The sequence below is a fragment of the Chiloscyllium punctatum genome, chromosome 22 (assembly GCF_047496795.1).
Source record: "Chiloscyllium punctatum isolate Juve2018m chromosome 22, sChiPun1.3, whole genome shotgun sequence".
Taxonomy (NCBI): Eukaryota; Metazoa; Chordata; class Chondrichthyes; order Orectolobiformes; family Hemiscylliidae; genus Chiloscyllium; species Chiloscyllium punctatum.
Genome location: NC_092760.1, coordinates 45,966,846 through 45,980,940, shown reverse-complemented (window position 1 = coordinate 45,980,940; position 14,095 = coordinate 45,966,846).

The following is a 14,095-nucleotide window of genomic DNA, read 5'->3' as shown; positions in this document are numbered from 1 at the left end:
CAGATTGCTGCCATGTGGATGAAATTTTAACAAAGGCCCAACAGTGGATGTGCATTTGCATTTTTAAAAAAGGTATTATTATCTTGTTTGTGAGGCCTTGCTGTAAGGAATATGTTTATTGCATTACAACAATGGCTATTCATCAAAAATACATATTGGACCATAAGATATAGGAGCAGAATTAGGCTATTCATCCCATTGAATCTGCTCTGCCATTCAATCGTGGCAGATATGTTTTTCAAACCCATTCTCCTGCCTTCTCCCCATAACTTTTGATCCCTTTACCAATCAAGAACCCTATGCATCTGTCTTAAATGCACTCATTGACTTGGACTGTATAGCCATCTGTGGCATTGAGTTCTACAGATACACCATCCTTTGACTGAATAAATTCTTCCTTATTTCAGTTCTAAAAGGTCATCCCTTCACTCTGAGACTGTAATAGTTTCTCTTCCTAGTGGAAATATCTTCTCCACATCCATTCTATCCAGGTGTCCCAGTAATATTTAAGTTTCAGTCAGATCTTCCACCCCCATCCCTCTAAACTCCGAGTACAGACCCAAAGTCCTCAACCGCTCCTCCTTTGACAAGCCTTACATCCCAGGGATCATTCTTGTAAATCACCTCTGGGCCACCTCCAAGGTATGCATATCCTCCTTTAGATCCAGGGCCCAAAACGGCTCTCAATATTCCAAATGCGGTCTGACCAGAGCCTTTCACAGCCTTAGCAGTACATCTTGCTCTTGTATTCTAACACTCTTGAAGTGAATGCTGACATTACAATTGCCCTCCTAACTGCCAAATGAAGGAGCGGCGCTCCAAAAGTTAGTGTGCTTCCAATTAAACCTGTTGGACTATAACCTGGTGTTGTGTGATTTTCAACTTTGTACATCCCAGTCCAACACCGACATCTCCAAATCATGGCCAAATGAACCTGCATGTTAACATTAAGAGAATCCAGAACTAAGATTCCTAAGTCCCCTTGTGCTTCAGATTTCCAAAGCATTGCCCTGTCTTATTTTAAGGAAAGGCACTCTGTATCTGCAAGCTTTAAAAAGCCTACATTCATCATCCATCGCAAAATCCTACTTTCTGCTAATTTCAATCATGGGACACCTTTATTAAATATATAAAGTACATAGACCCAGATATTGTTGGAGTGTCACCAACTGGAATCTCACAGAATCCCTACACTGTGGAAACAGGCCCTTCAGCCCAACAAGTCCACACTGACCAGTAATATTTAAGTTTCAGTCAGATCCCCCATCCTTCTAAACTCCAAGTACAGACCCAAAGTCCTCCACTGCTCCTTCTTTGATGTATCCCACCCAAACCTATTCCCTTACATTTATCCCTAATTTATACATCCCTTAACATTACAAGCAATTTAGCATGGCCAATTCACCTTTTGATTGTGGGAGGAAACCCATGCCGAATGTGCAAACTCCACATAGACAGTCACCCAAGGCTGGAATTGAACCCAGGTTCCTGACACTGTGAGGCAGCAGTGCTAACCACTGAGCCACCCTTGTCAGGGCCATTCAGAATCCCTAACACAGCAGACTCTATTGGAAATCCCTGGAAAACAGCTAAGTTAATAGTTACCAGGAAAAGTGAAATGATTTTAAACCTAGGGATAAATATTATATATTTTTAGCTAAGTATCAGTTTGATCGAACTTCCTGGAAGTTTTCTCTCTGTGAGGCCTAGAGAGTTTCCTCATCCCATTTTTACCAAACTCACCTCAATAACAACCTATACCTCTGCAGGTTCTTTCATCTGATTCTAACAGCATTCCACCCGCTACACCCAGAACATCTTGCCACTGTTAGAATATTCCGGAATTGCTCAGTATCCATGACCATATGAATCATATGAAATAGGAGCAGGAATAAGCCATTCCACCTCTTGAGCCTGCTCCACCATTCCATAGGATCATGGCTGATCTGAAATTCCCCACGTCCACTTTCCTGCATTTTTCCTATAACCCTTGGTTCCATTATCAATCAAGAATCTATCTATCTCAGCCTTGGGGGACGCAATGGTCAACACTGCTACCTAACAGCAGTAGGGACCCAGGTTCAATCCCATACTTGGGTGACTGTGTGGAAGTTTGCACATTCTTCCTGTGTCTGTGTGGGTTTCCTTTGGATGCTTCAGTTTCCTCCCACAGTCCAAAGGTGCACAGATAAGGTGGATTGCCCATGGTGTGCAGGCTAGGTGGATTAGCCATGGGAAATGCAGGCTTACAGGTTGAGGGTGGGCCTGAGTGTGATACTTTCTGAAGGGTTGGTGTGGGCTTGATGGGCCAAATGGCTTGTTTACACAGTGTAGGGATTCTATGATTGAATTCACAAGGACACTGCCCCTGTGGCAAGGATTTCCAAAGTCTCTCATCCTTTGAAGGAAGCAAAGGTGTGGGGTGTGGTGGGGTGGGGTGGGGTGGGGTGTGGTGTGTGGTGTGGTGTGGTGTGTGTGTGGTGTGTGGTGCGGTGTGGTGTGGTGTGGTGTGGTGTGGTGTGGTGTGTGGTGTGGTGTGGTGTGGGGTGTGGTGTGGTGTGTGGGGTGTGGTGTGGTGGTGTGGTGTGGTGTGGTGTGGTGTGGTGGGGTGTGTGGGGTGTGGTGTGTGGTGTGGTGTGGTGTGGGGTGTGGTGTGGTGTGGTGTGGTGTGGTGTGGTGTGGTGTGGTGTGGGGTGTGGTGTGGTGGGGTGTGGTGTGGTGTGCAGGTCAGGTCAGGTGAATTGGCCATGCTAAATTGCCCATAGTGTTAGGTGCATTAGTCAGTGGGACTGGGTGGATTACTCTTTGGAGGGTCAGTGTGGACTTGTTGAGTCGAAGGGCCTGTTTCCACACTAGGGAATCTAATCATTTGTAACCAATGTCTTGCAGCAGCAAGTGTTTTTTTTTAAGTAACACACCTCTGCTCAAAGCAACCCTGCAGCTACCTCTGAATTCTTCCCTGGGGCTGTGGATCTGGCTCCAGTTGTCATCAGAGGGGCGGTGTGGACTTGTTGGGCTGAAGGGCCTGTTTCCACACTGTAGGGAATCTAATCTCATCTAAACTGAACTGAAGCTCCAGCCTCGACCATGCGCTCACAACTCTGGAGGATGTGCTGAACCTAAAACATTCTGATGTAAGGTGAAGAGCACTACCAGAGCCATAGTTTACAGAAATAGAATCAATTACAAATGGAAAAAAAAGTTACGCAATGCTTCAGGGTAACTCTATTAAACCCTCAAAGCCATGAGTTGGCACCAACAGATTGGAACATTTAGAAACGTGGTATCACTTTACAAGACACTGTGTACATTGATATCAAATGGCCTTGCAGACGTCACAAGATGTGTCACACTTTCTGACAAATGATTAACGTGACAATCACTTCAGACTTTTGCAGATTCTCTCCAGTCTCTGTCTTAACGATTTTATTTTCATTTTGGCCTGGATTTTACAGTAGTATTGATAGTATATTCTCTTGTATTACTATTCTGAAACTGGCAGCAACTTCTGGAGTCTGCGTACGTGTGGAAATCTCAAGTTGCGGTCAATTATTCTGTTTCTCCACAGGATGAGCTGTTGAGGTCGATTTCCCACCCTCCTTCCCAACAGACAGTGGTCAGGCAGAAGTCACTGAAATGATGGCAATTTGCTGTTTCACACTGCTAGGCCCAGTGCCAGATTCAGTCTCATGTCAGAAATGAGAAATTCAGACTGGACAGATCGTTAGTTATTCCTTCAATATCAGACGCACGACCATTCCTTCATCTCTTAACTAAGAGGTCCAAGCCTTAGAATTTCATTGGCACAACGTGGACCGGTTCTTCTGAGAGCTTTCTTCTTCTGCATGAGTTACAAATAAATAAACTAACTCGCTGCTGAACCCTTAGTTATTTTAAAATCAGGACTTAAAGAATCTACTCCTCCTTGATTCAATCTTTTCCAGAATCTCAAAATGATGAAACAAATCTATCTCAGAATCCACTCCTTTCTGTAGTACGTGGTCGTTTTAAATAATTTGGCATTATCTTTCTACCTTGGTGATATCTTGCATTGTAGACTTTTATTGTTAATATAAAAGCGAAGAAAAAATGTTTCCATTATTTGCTAAGATCAAAGATTGACATTGATTAGATTTAAAGATTGACATTATCCTGAGGACGGGTCACTCGACCTGAAACATTAACTGATTGTTCTTCACAGATGCTGCCAGACCTGATGAGCTTTTCCAGGAATTTCTGTTTTCGTTTCTGATTTACAACATCCGCCGTGTTTTCGGTTTTTACTTAAAGATTTGCATTGCATTTCTCAAGCGTTGCCAAGATCTTACCAAAGTTGCAATGGGACATTGCCACATCAAAAACCAAACACTTTGTGGCAGGAAGGCACTGACATCCAACCTCAGTAACCAGCTCTAAAATAGAATTGCCAAACTACACGAGAGCAGGTTATCTGCCTGCAGACTCGGTTGGAAAATCAACTTGTCAAAAGCAAGTGATAACACACCATCTTGTGGCTTAGTTGGGAAAAGACAGCTATAGAACTAACATTGGACCAATGTTGCAGCCTTTTATCTTGATTTGGAGGTGGCAGTGTTGGATTGGGGTGTACAAAGTTAAAAAAATTACCCAACACCAGGTTATAGTCCAACAGGTTTACTTGGAAGCACAAACTTTCCAAGCACTGCTCCTTCATCAGGTAGTTGTCACCTGATGAAGGAGCAACACTCCAAAAGCTGGTGCTTCCAAATAAACATGTTGGACTATAACCTGATTATGTGTGATTTTTAACTTTTATCAGCATCTTCTTTAGAAGTTGAGAATATTTACTTATTGGAGTAAAATCTCATTTACAAAGAGTAAATTAATACTAATTTGTTTCAGCGGCCTATTTCTGAACAAGAATTAATTAAACTGTCCAAAGCCACAAACAGATCAGAAAGCAGAAAGCAATTGGTTAACATTGAGAGACAAAACGTAAATCACTCACTTTAACCAGAGTCGAAAAGTGTGGCATTGGAAAAGCACAGCTGGTCAGATAGCAAGTGAGGGGCAGGAAAGTCGACGTTTCGGGCATAACCCCTTCATCAGGAATTTGGGGGGCTGAGAGATAGAGGATGGGGGTGGGGATAGGAGGGGGAAGGTAGCTGGAAAAGTGACGGGTAGGTACAGCTGGGAGGTAATTGTGATAGGTCAGTGGGGAGGGTGGAGTGGATAGGTGAGAAGGAAGATGGACAGGGAGGACAGGTCAAGGAGGCAACACTAAGTTGAAGGGTTGGATCTGGGATAAGTGGAGAGCGGGGAGATTTGGAAACTCACCTGAACCAGCAACACAAGGGTGTGGTTAGCTAATACCTGTCAGACTAAGTTAAAACCCAGGGCAGCAATACCACTTTGCCGTTTCAACCACTACGCTACTTAATCTTGGTCATAAATTGGACTCTCCACAAGGACCTAGCTAATTGATGCTTCATTGGAAGTTGTACACTGAAAAATGTTCATCAGTGTCACCCTGAAAAATAGTAACAATGCCAAAATTGGCACTTGAAATTGTAGACAGAGACATTGAAAATTAATGTTTCTGCATGCCTAATAATTACCATGTGACTGTAAAGTACAAATGTGGACATTCGATGTAGATTGGTCTCAGTTGCAACACCTCATGGTCAAATAAACTATTAATACACTGTCTGGATCACACATGAATAATGGTCACTTGGAGGTGCTAAGTTAATTGACAAGTCCCTAGTTCCTTCGAAGGAAAACAAGCAAAATGCATTTTGAAACTGCTTACATGTTTTTGATGAAAGAGAGGAACAGAATTTCTAAGAACAGAAGTATTCCCATTCTACATCGCTTATTAATTAAATATACACAAATGACATGACTAACAGTGTTGAGCAGCCTGCATTCTGGGACATTCTTGTAACATCAAGGGAAGGAAAGGATAAGTACAGACTTGAGTACTGCTACACTGTCCCAATAGTATGCCTCACCGTTCAATCTTTTCCATTTTCATCCATCAGTTTGCTGTGATATCTCTCAGTAAGACCATTGAAATAGAACTGAAGCATTACCTTTATAGCAATAGCTTCAATTCCATGCACACAAATTGCATTCCATAAGTCCTTGACTTAAGTTGTGTTTGGCAAATTGTTTATGTTTGTTGTGAGTTAAAATAGCACAGGCAGGAATTGATGGAAACTCTTTAACCCATGGGAAAAGGTGCACATGGAATTAAATTCATGACTTCTGCTTCATTTAGGCCTTAGTCTAACTTCACTGCAGGGCTGAGAGACATGACATACAAATGTCCTTATGCCTCAGACGTGGTAATTTACAAATTTCAAAGTTTTGAACTAGTTATTAGCAATAGTTGGATGTAAAAAGTACATTGATCATTACTTAATGGATATTTGCAGTACCCAATTTGGTCCATGTGAGGGTGTTAGAGCCATAGCAATACAGTTGACTTGATTTGGAGATGCCGGCGTTGTACTGGGGTGTACAAAATACTTCTTTCATATGTAAATCGCAAAACGTTTTTTTATAAGTTACATTCTCAGGTGAACTTTAACAATTGGTGTCAGCCAGATAATATGTTGAAGGTGTTAGCCCCCTGCGTTCCCTGTCTGTGCCATAATGTTTAGACTGATTCTAATCTAAAAGTGAGTTAACAGAGTCTTACATGGATTCATGCAGTTTTTGAGCCAAGTACAATGTAACTCTGCAAGTATGACCATGTGGACCATATAAAAGCTGCAAACTCACAAATGGTTTGGGAGCAAAACATGCCCGGCTCCTTGACAGCTTTTCCAAATGCTCTGGAACCTATGGGATCTCCCTCTCTGTCAAGCAATGAAGAGACCTCAGAACCTGAGATGTACACAGTGGATGATATGCCTCAATGCCACCTGAAGAAGAGATTGAATTTCTTCCGAAACGCTTCACCTGCAGGAGGCAATCTACTGAGCATTACATGCTGCCTGTATCGGATGCAGAGTTGGAGGAATCTGACTCAGTGTTAAAACCAACTAGGGAGGACCAGCCTCTGTCCTGGGATTCAGCCCACATAATGTGTTGAAGGTGTTAGTCCCTATGTGTTGCTATCTGTGCCATAATATTTAGACTGATTCTAATCTAAAAAATGAATTAACAGAGTCTTACATGGATTCATGCTGTTTTTGAGCAAAGTACAATGTAACTCTGCAAGTCTGCATACTCCCACACTCATACATGCACCCTCTCACAGACTTAGACCCCTTTACATTCACACACACACATATACACTCTCACAGACACTCACAACCCCCTACTGAGGATCTAAAATTTGAATTTAGGCTGTTGTCAGAAGCAACAAGTAAATGTAGATTTTTATTAACCACAAAATTGCTTTTCAATTTAAAATAACACAACAAAATGGCTGCAAGTATTGATTTGACTCTGTGAACTTGAACTGATGCTTTGCTAAATTGGTTGTATTTAGAGGTAAGAGAAAACAATGGTGTTTTCACAATATGAATCATAAGATAGTGATTTAGTATTCAAACTAACCTTGAACTGCTGCCATGACATGACGATTTATGTAATTAAGACTCCTTTCCCAGGGAATATCATTGGATTAGCCTGCTGTCAATCATGTCACTTTATTACATTTGATTGGTCTTGTAATTAAAGCTGTACTGTCTCTTAAAAACATATAAATAATGTGTAATTTTCAAATCTAATTATGCAACTTCACCACAGAACACAGAAGCTTTAACCTCGGTGTTGCTGGACAGAAGTGTGTCAAGGTGCCTTAATTCAATAAACTAATGACCCTTGCTTTTGTACAGATCGCATTCCATTGATTCTTTTGACCGATCTCAAACCAAGAGGTCTCTCTGGAGGGGTCATAAATCTTCGTGTTGGTGCCGTGACTCTTGGTTCGGCATGGACAGACTATGGACAGTGGCTTAACAGCCTTGTGTCCTTCACTGTTGAGGGTTGAGGAGTGCGGTAAAAACAATGACTGCAGATGCTGGAAACCAGATCCTGGATTAGTGGTGCTGGAAGAGCACAGCAGTTCAGGCAGCATCCAAGTAGCTTCAAAATCGACGTTTCGGGCAAAAGCAGGAATAAAGGCAGTGAGCCTGAAGCATGGAGAGATAAACTAGAGGAGGGTGGGGGTGGGGAGAAAGTAGCATAGAGTACAATAGGTGAGTGGGGGAGGGGATGAAGGTGATAGGTCAGAGTGGATAGGTGGAAAAGGAGATAGGCAGGTAGGACAGTCCGGACAAGTCATGGGGACAGTGCTGAGCTGGAAGTTTAGAACTAGGGTGAGGTGGGGGAAGGGGAAATGAAGAGGAAATGACCTGGGAGTTGCAGTGGGAGAGGGACTCCCTGAGATTCTTGTAGAGAGAGGAGGAAAACTTCTTCAAGGCAGGCATCCTTGCAAGAGGATTCGCAGTAGGGTTAAAATCAACGAGGTAAAAACAATGACTGCAGATGCTGGAAACCAGATTCTGGATTAGTGGTGCTGGAAGAGCACAGCAGTTCAGACAGCATCCAAGTAGCTTCGAAATCGACGTTTCGGGCAAAAGCCCTTCATCAGGAATAAAGGCAGTGAGCCTGAAGCACGGAGAGATAAGCTAGAGGAGGGTGGGGGTGGGGAGAGAGTAGCATAGAGTACAATAGGTGAGTAGGGGAGGGGATGAAGGTGATAGGTCAGGGAGGAGAGGGTGGAGTGGATAGGTGGAAAAGGAGATAGGCAGGTAGGACAAGTCCTGACAAGGAATGCGGCCAGCCGGAACGAAGTATTTTATATACGGTTGGTTTTCTTCCTCATTCAACTTGTGTGTGGCCTGACGTCTCGTTATCTATTTTCTACTCCAGCCCGAAAGGATCGGTGTTGGCAAGGGAAGGATTAAGGGAACTCTATATATATATATATATATATAAAAGGAGAGTGACATCTAAGGACAGACTTGAGAAATGGATCTGAAAGCAAAGAGAGAGAGAGAGATCGTTGTGAACCTCTCAGAGCTGAGTAACTCCGATTTGGTTGGATTGGCATTCTTTAAATTGGCACTTAATTTTTTCTGGGAGATAAGGAAGTTTGTTTAAAGATGGGTAATCGCATAGATAAGACGGAAGGTCTATTTTCACCATTAGTTAAAAATATGCGAGAAGTTTCCGGAAAAATCCAAAGACTTTCGAAAACTTCCCGCCACCCTAAATAAAGCATTGGGTGATGAGCAGTGGCCACTCGGTGGCCCTTTAAAATGTTCAATTGATCAAATCAGCCCAGCAAATGATTTGGCAAAGGAACAAGAATTCCAAGAAGAAGAAACGAATTAGACTGTGGAGATAATATTGTGATGAAACTCCTAAAGAATCAGTTTTGAGCTCGTGGCAGGATAAATTGGGAATTGAACTAACTGCTGATGGTGCCATGAAATCTATTGAAGTCTTCAAAAAAAATGAATGCATTCGAGCAAAACACCAACAGAAACAAAAGTCACTAGTGGCAAACTCCTGTTCCCCCACCCCCTCCCTAGTTCACTGACGCTGTTGCTTTCAACACTCGCAGTCAGCAAAGATTGAAACAGCACACATCCTCTAATAAACAACACATACAGGAATTAGAAACCCCTCGAAATTCCGTTTCTAAAAATGCAGAAGGCGAAGCACCCACATTAGGCATGTTCCCTGTGAGGGAACTACCGAACCCACAAGTGCTGTCCCGAATGCCACTATCCATGTTTATTGCCCTGGGAAGCCCTATGAAATTATGTCCATCCTCAGTAATGCACTGAACCGCCACAAGACTCCTTAGCAGTTCGTTGATTTTTTTAAACACTACAATTAAAGTTTATAATGGTAATGCAAAAGACCTTTGGGCACTTCTGCAGCAAGTGCTTACCCGCTCTGAATATGCCCGTTTTACTGAATGTATTGGTCACGATAATTTTACTGCTTTAATATGCTATAATTTTAATGCTGTAGTCCAGAAACAACAGTGACAAGATAATGTTCTCGCTGCTGTATCTGCTGTATTGGCAAAGCCTATTGACTTTACTCATATCCTTGAACTTCACCCCAAAAATAAGGAGTCCGCTGAGGATTTTTTGGAACATTTTAGAGAATGTTAAGAGTCCTATTCCAGTGATCGGGCTTGGAATTTAAATGCTATTAATGTTAGGTATAATTTGACGCTATTAAACTGCCTGCTACCCTCGGTAGTCACAACAGTCAAAACAAACAATCTAGACTGGGTTGAAGCCACCCCCAATCAACTCCATCATTCTATTAGGGCTTGTGGAATCAGCAGAGTGAAGACAGACCAGCAATCCGTGTAAAATCAGAATTTGTAGTCCAAGAGGAGGCACCTCAACAACTACCTGTGCATCATAGCAGTGGCCTCTCACCCATTCGAGGCTGCAGTCGTGGGTACGGCAGAGGGACTCCCTTTAGATGTCTGTACTCGGCCTGTTTTAATTGTAACAGCCTTGGGCTCGTGACTGCTCGACTCGAAACTGCCTTACTTGCGGCAGTACCCTCCATTAGACCTCTAATTGCCCTAGAAGGGCCACCAAGGACGTTTTCATGCGAATTACCCTCAAAACTCCTATGACACTTGTGGTAAACCTCCTAATTATAGTCATCCTCTACCAGAAGCAAGAGGCAGAGGACAAATCACAAGTTTTTCACAAAATCATCCCTTTTCCCTAGTCAAAGGTTCAATAATTGGCTACTCATTAGTTTTGATGTCTGTTATACCTGTCGTATCTGTTCGGCTTGGCTTGTCTTGCTTTGTTGCTTTTTTTTGTTCGTTTTGGTGATTGTTCTTTGTTTATGAAATATGAAGGTGGCTGTTGCTCTTGATGTGTTAAAAGATAAGGCTGGCCAGTGGTACAATTCTTGCACGCTTGGTTAAGCAATGATGTGCCAAGCCAGGATTTATGAGACTAAACTCCCAAGCTAAAAACTGAGATATGGTGTGTGTGTGTGTGTGTGTTAGACAGAGAGAGAGAGAGAGAGAGAGAGAAAAAAAAAGAGCTGTACTGCTGTTAGAAAGTTTAACCCATTGCGATTCAGTTTGAATGCACATTTGTTTGTTGGTGATTGAATACTTGTGCTTTGTTTCCTGGAGCTCGAGATCCGGGATTGTTTTGAATCTGATGTGCATTTTGGAAATGTAACGTGATTTCTTTTAAAGTTAAGGATCCTTCAGTCATGACGAAATAAAATATTAAATCCTGTCCTCTTCACAGGTCATGACTGCCTTGCTGTCAGTTTCTAAATCATCTCTTTTATCCTTACACGAAAACCCACGTTATTCGATTTCAAATCAGTTTAATATGGAGGAAGACAACATTATAACCTTTTTTGTTTTGTGTTTCAGACTTGTTTGTTTCCACTTAATTTTAAGACTGTGTTTCATTGGTGATTATGATGTGCCAGCCATAGCTTTATTAAGGAAGTCCCCTCCCTCAATGACCGTTGTAGTTTTAATTCAACATCAGGTTGTGATAAATCATGCAACAAAATTAATATCCTATGGTTAATATCTGTGTCTTTGGATTCGGCCATTATTCGTGCATTAGAAGGGGTTTTTTTTCCCCATTTGAATAGACAAGACCTTTTAAGGCAGCTCCAGTTATTTCACGATCTATAGCATTGTAAATGAGCAATGATTGGTCAGGACCACTTAAGGAACCTAATCTTGGATTTAAATTAAGGGACTAAAATCAGGTAATTATAGTGGATTTCAAAGTTGGGAACTGTATACAATTTACATTTTAAATATTAAATACTGAATAAAAGAACTTCCAATTTATATTGATGACTTTTAAAATGTCTTAGTCACTTGTTGAGTTTCCACCCCGAATTACAGATAATGATTCAGCGTTATAGTCATGCTATTTTGTACAATCAGTCTGACAATTATCAAGATGTTCAGCTCATGCTGATGAAACTGGTACTGTTTCTAAAGTAGTGGGCAAGTATATGCAGCTACCAAGTCTTACACCCCAAACTTCTGATCCCATTGGGTCCCCAGCAAAACCTGGTTAGACACAGTTTAAGAACGGTATGCCAGACCTGGGTAAGGTGCAGAAATCATAGGGGGAATGAAACTGTCTGTTCAGTGCTGATACACAATGTAGAGGTTGATTGCTCTATTGCTTACTGACTGTAATCATACAGGTTTGGTGTTTGGATTGCTTTCCATATTGTTTAGAAATTTGGAAGTAATTTGCAAACTTCCATTTCTGCAATAATTACAGGCAATCTATAGCACAATATACTACTGACTGAATTATCAAGTGATTTGACTTCATACATAATCCTAAACCTAAATGTCTTTGCTTTGTGTATAGAGCTTATAAGAATGCACACTGGTTGATTTGATTTATCTTTGGATTAGGCTGTTAAATCTAAGGAGTGTCTGGCTTAGGAGTGTCTCCTAAGAAGGAGTTATCGTCACTTAGATATTTGATACTAAACAGTGATGGTTTATAATTTTAAGAATGTACCAATGTCCAAATTCTAGGGTTAGTTCAATGTAAGAACATTTCAGTGTGGTTTGAAAGCTTTGTGTCATGTTACCAACTTTTCTGCTCAAAATTACCTTCTGGTTTCTACACTTCATTCTAAATACTGCAAGCTGCAGATTAGGCCATTTGATTGGGCACAAGGTTAATGGATGTTTTTTAAAAAATACAATATATTGCAGAACTAATCTAAATTTTAGTAATATTGATAATTTTAGTAACAAAACTTCGAAGAGTATTACATCTGAACAAAGCTGGATTTATAAAAATAGGTTTGCTTAATTCGCTCATGTCTGGGCTCCTCCATATAAGGAAAATAATGGGTAGGAAGGGGACCTCTAGTGCGGAGTTTAAAATGAACAAGCCTTTTGCAAGTATGGGCAATATATTTACTCAAGTGGGCTATTTGAGTTTGATTAATTTGAGAATTATTTATTTCAAAATTGCTCTGAGGGCTTCTAGCCTGCTGAAGAGCACACATTATGGCTTCAAATAGGGTACTCCCTTGATGCTCAAACCAGAATATGGGTGACCCCTACTAGATTAGTTTGTGTTACTTCTTTGCTGCTACCTATTTTAATTGTATATAAAAGTATATACAATATACACATAATCAAGGAGGCAATAGTTTATACTTCATTACAATAGACACTCCACAGTCTCCAAATTTGCAAAGGGGGGAAGATGATAAAGGTCGAACTTGCCCTGCTGTGTGGACTTGCCATTGTCATTGGTACACAAGGAGGGACAGTTTACCTGTGCGATCCTAAGCAAACAGAGGCTGTGTACCAACTATGGCAGGAAGATGCCCTTGTATGCTGGAAAATGCATGTTACCAAGAATGACTATTGCTGTGGTCAACTACATCAAAAAGATTGAACAGTTCATTTACAGAACAAGGCTAAATGGTCTTTACCCTGTAAAGGTATTGTACACCAGTTTGATTACATTTGTACTATGGGCATTCCTGATAAGCGTTGTCCCCTTTCAGATAGATCACGTAGTAAAAGAGACAAAGGGGGAAATGTTATCTTTCACTAACACTTTGTTTCTAGAAACCCATAGTAAACTATTTGGAGGATGAAGTAGTTTGTTACGTCCTTACTTCAGCAAGAGACTCCCTGACCCCTTTTATCCTTCCAAGTCCTAACATTGGATTTTAGAACAGTTCTAAAGTGTTTACAGGATTATGGACTTCTTCCAATAAATCCGCAATATCTTACCCAATTGCTACAATGGTAAGGAATGGGGGTGCACTTATGTAAAAGTGCCTAAAATGATCCCCGGTGCTATGATAAAACGTATCAGTTATCACTGCTTCCCTCAAGGACCTCGTATCTCATGCGTGTGCCTTATGGAGGAATGTGTCTCTATTACCACTGGTATTCAAACCCCTTTTTGTGGGGTGGATAACAACACCCACCTTCATTATGATACCTCTAATGGCACTACTATTTTCCCAATTATTGGATGGTAGAACCATTCTGGGATGTTGACACATTTCTTAGCAAGACTAAATTCGACTAAATGATTTTCAGCCTTTACATTCGGGACCAAACTAT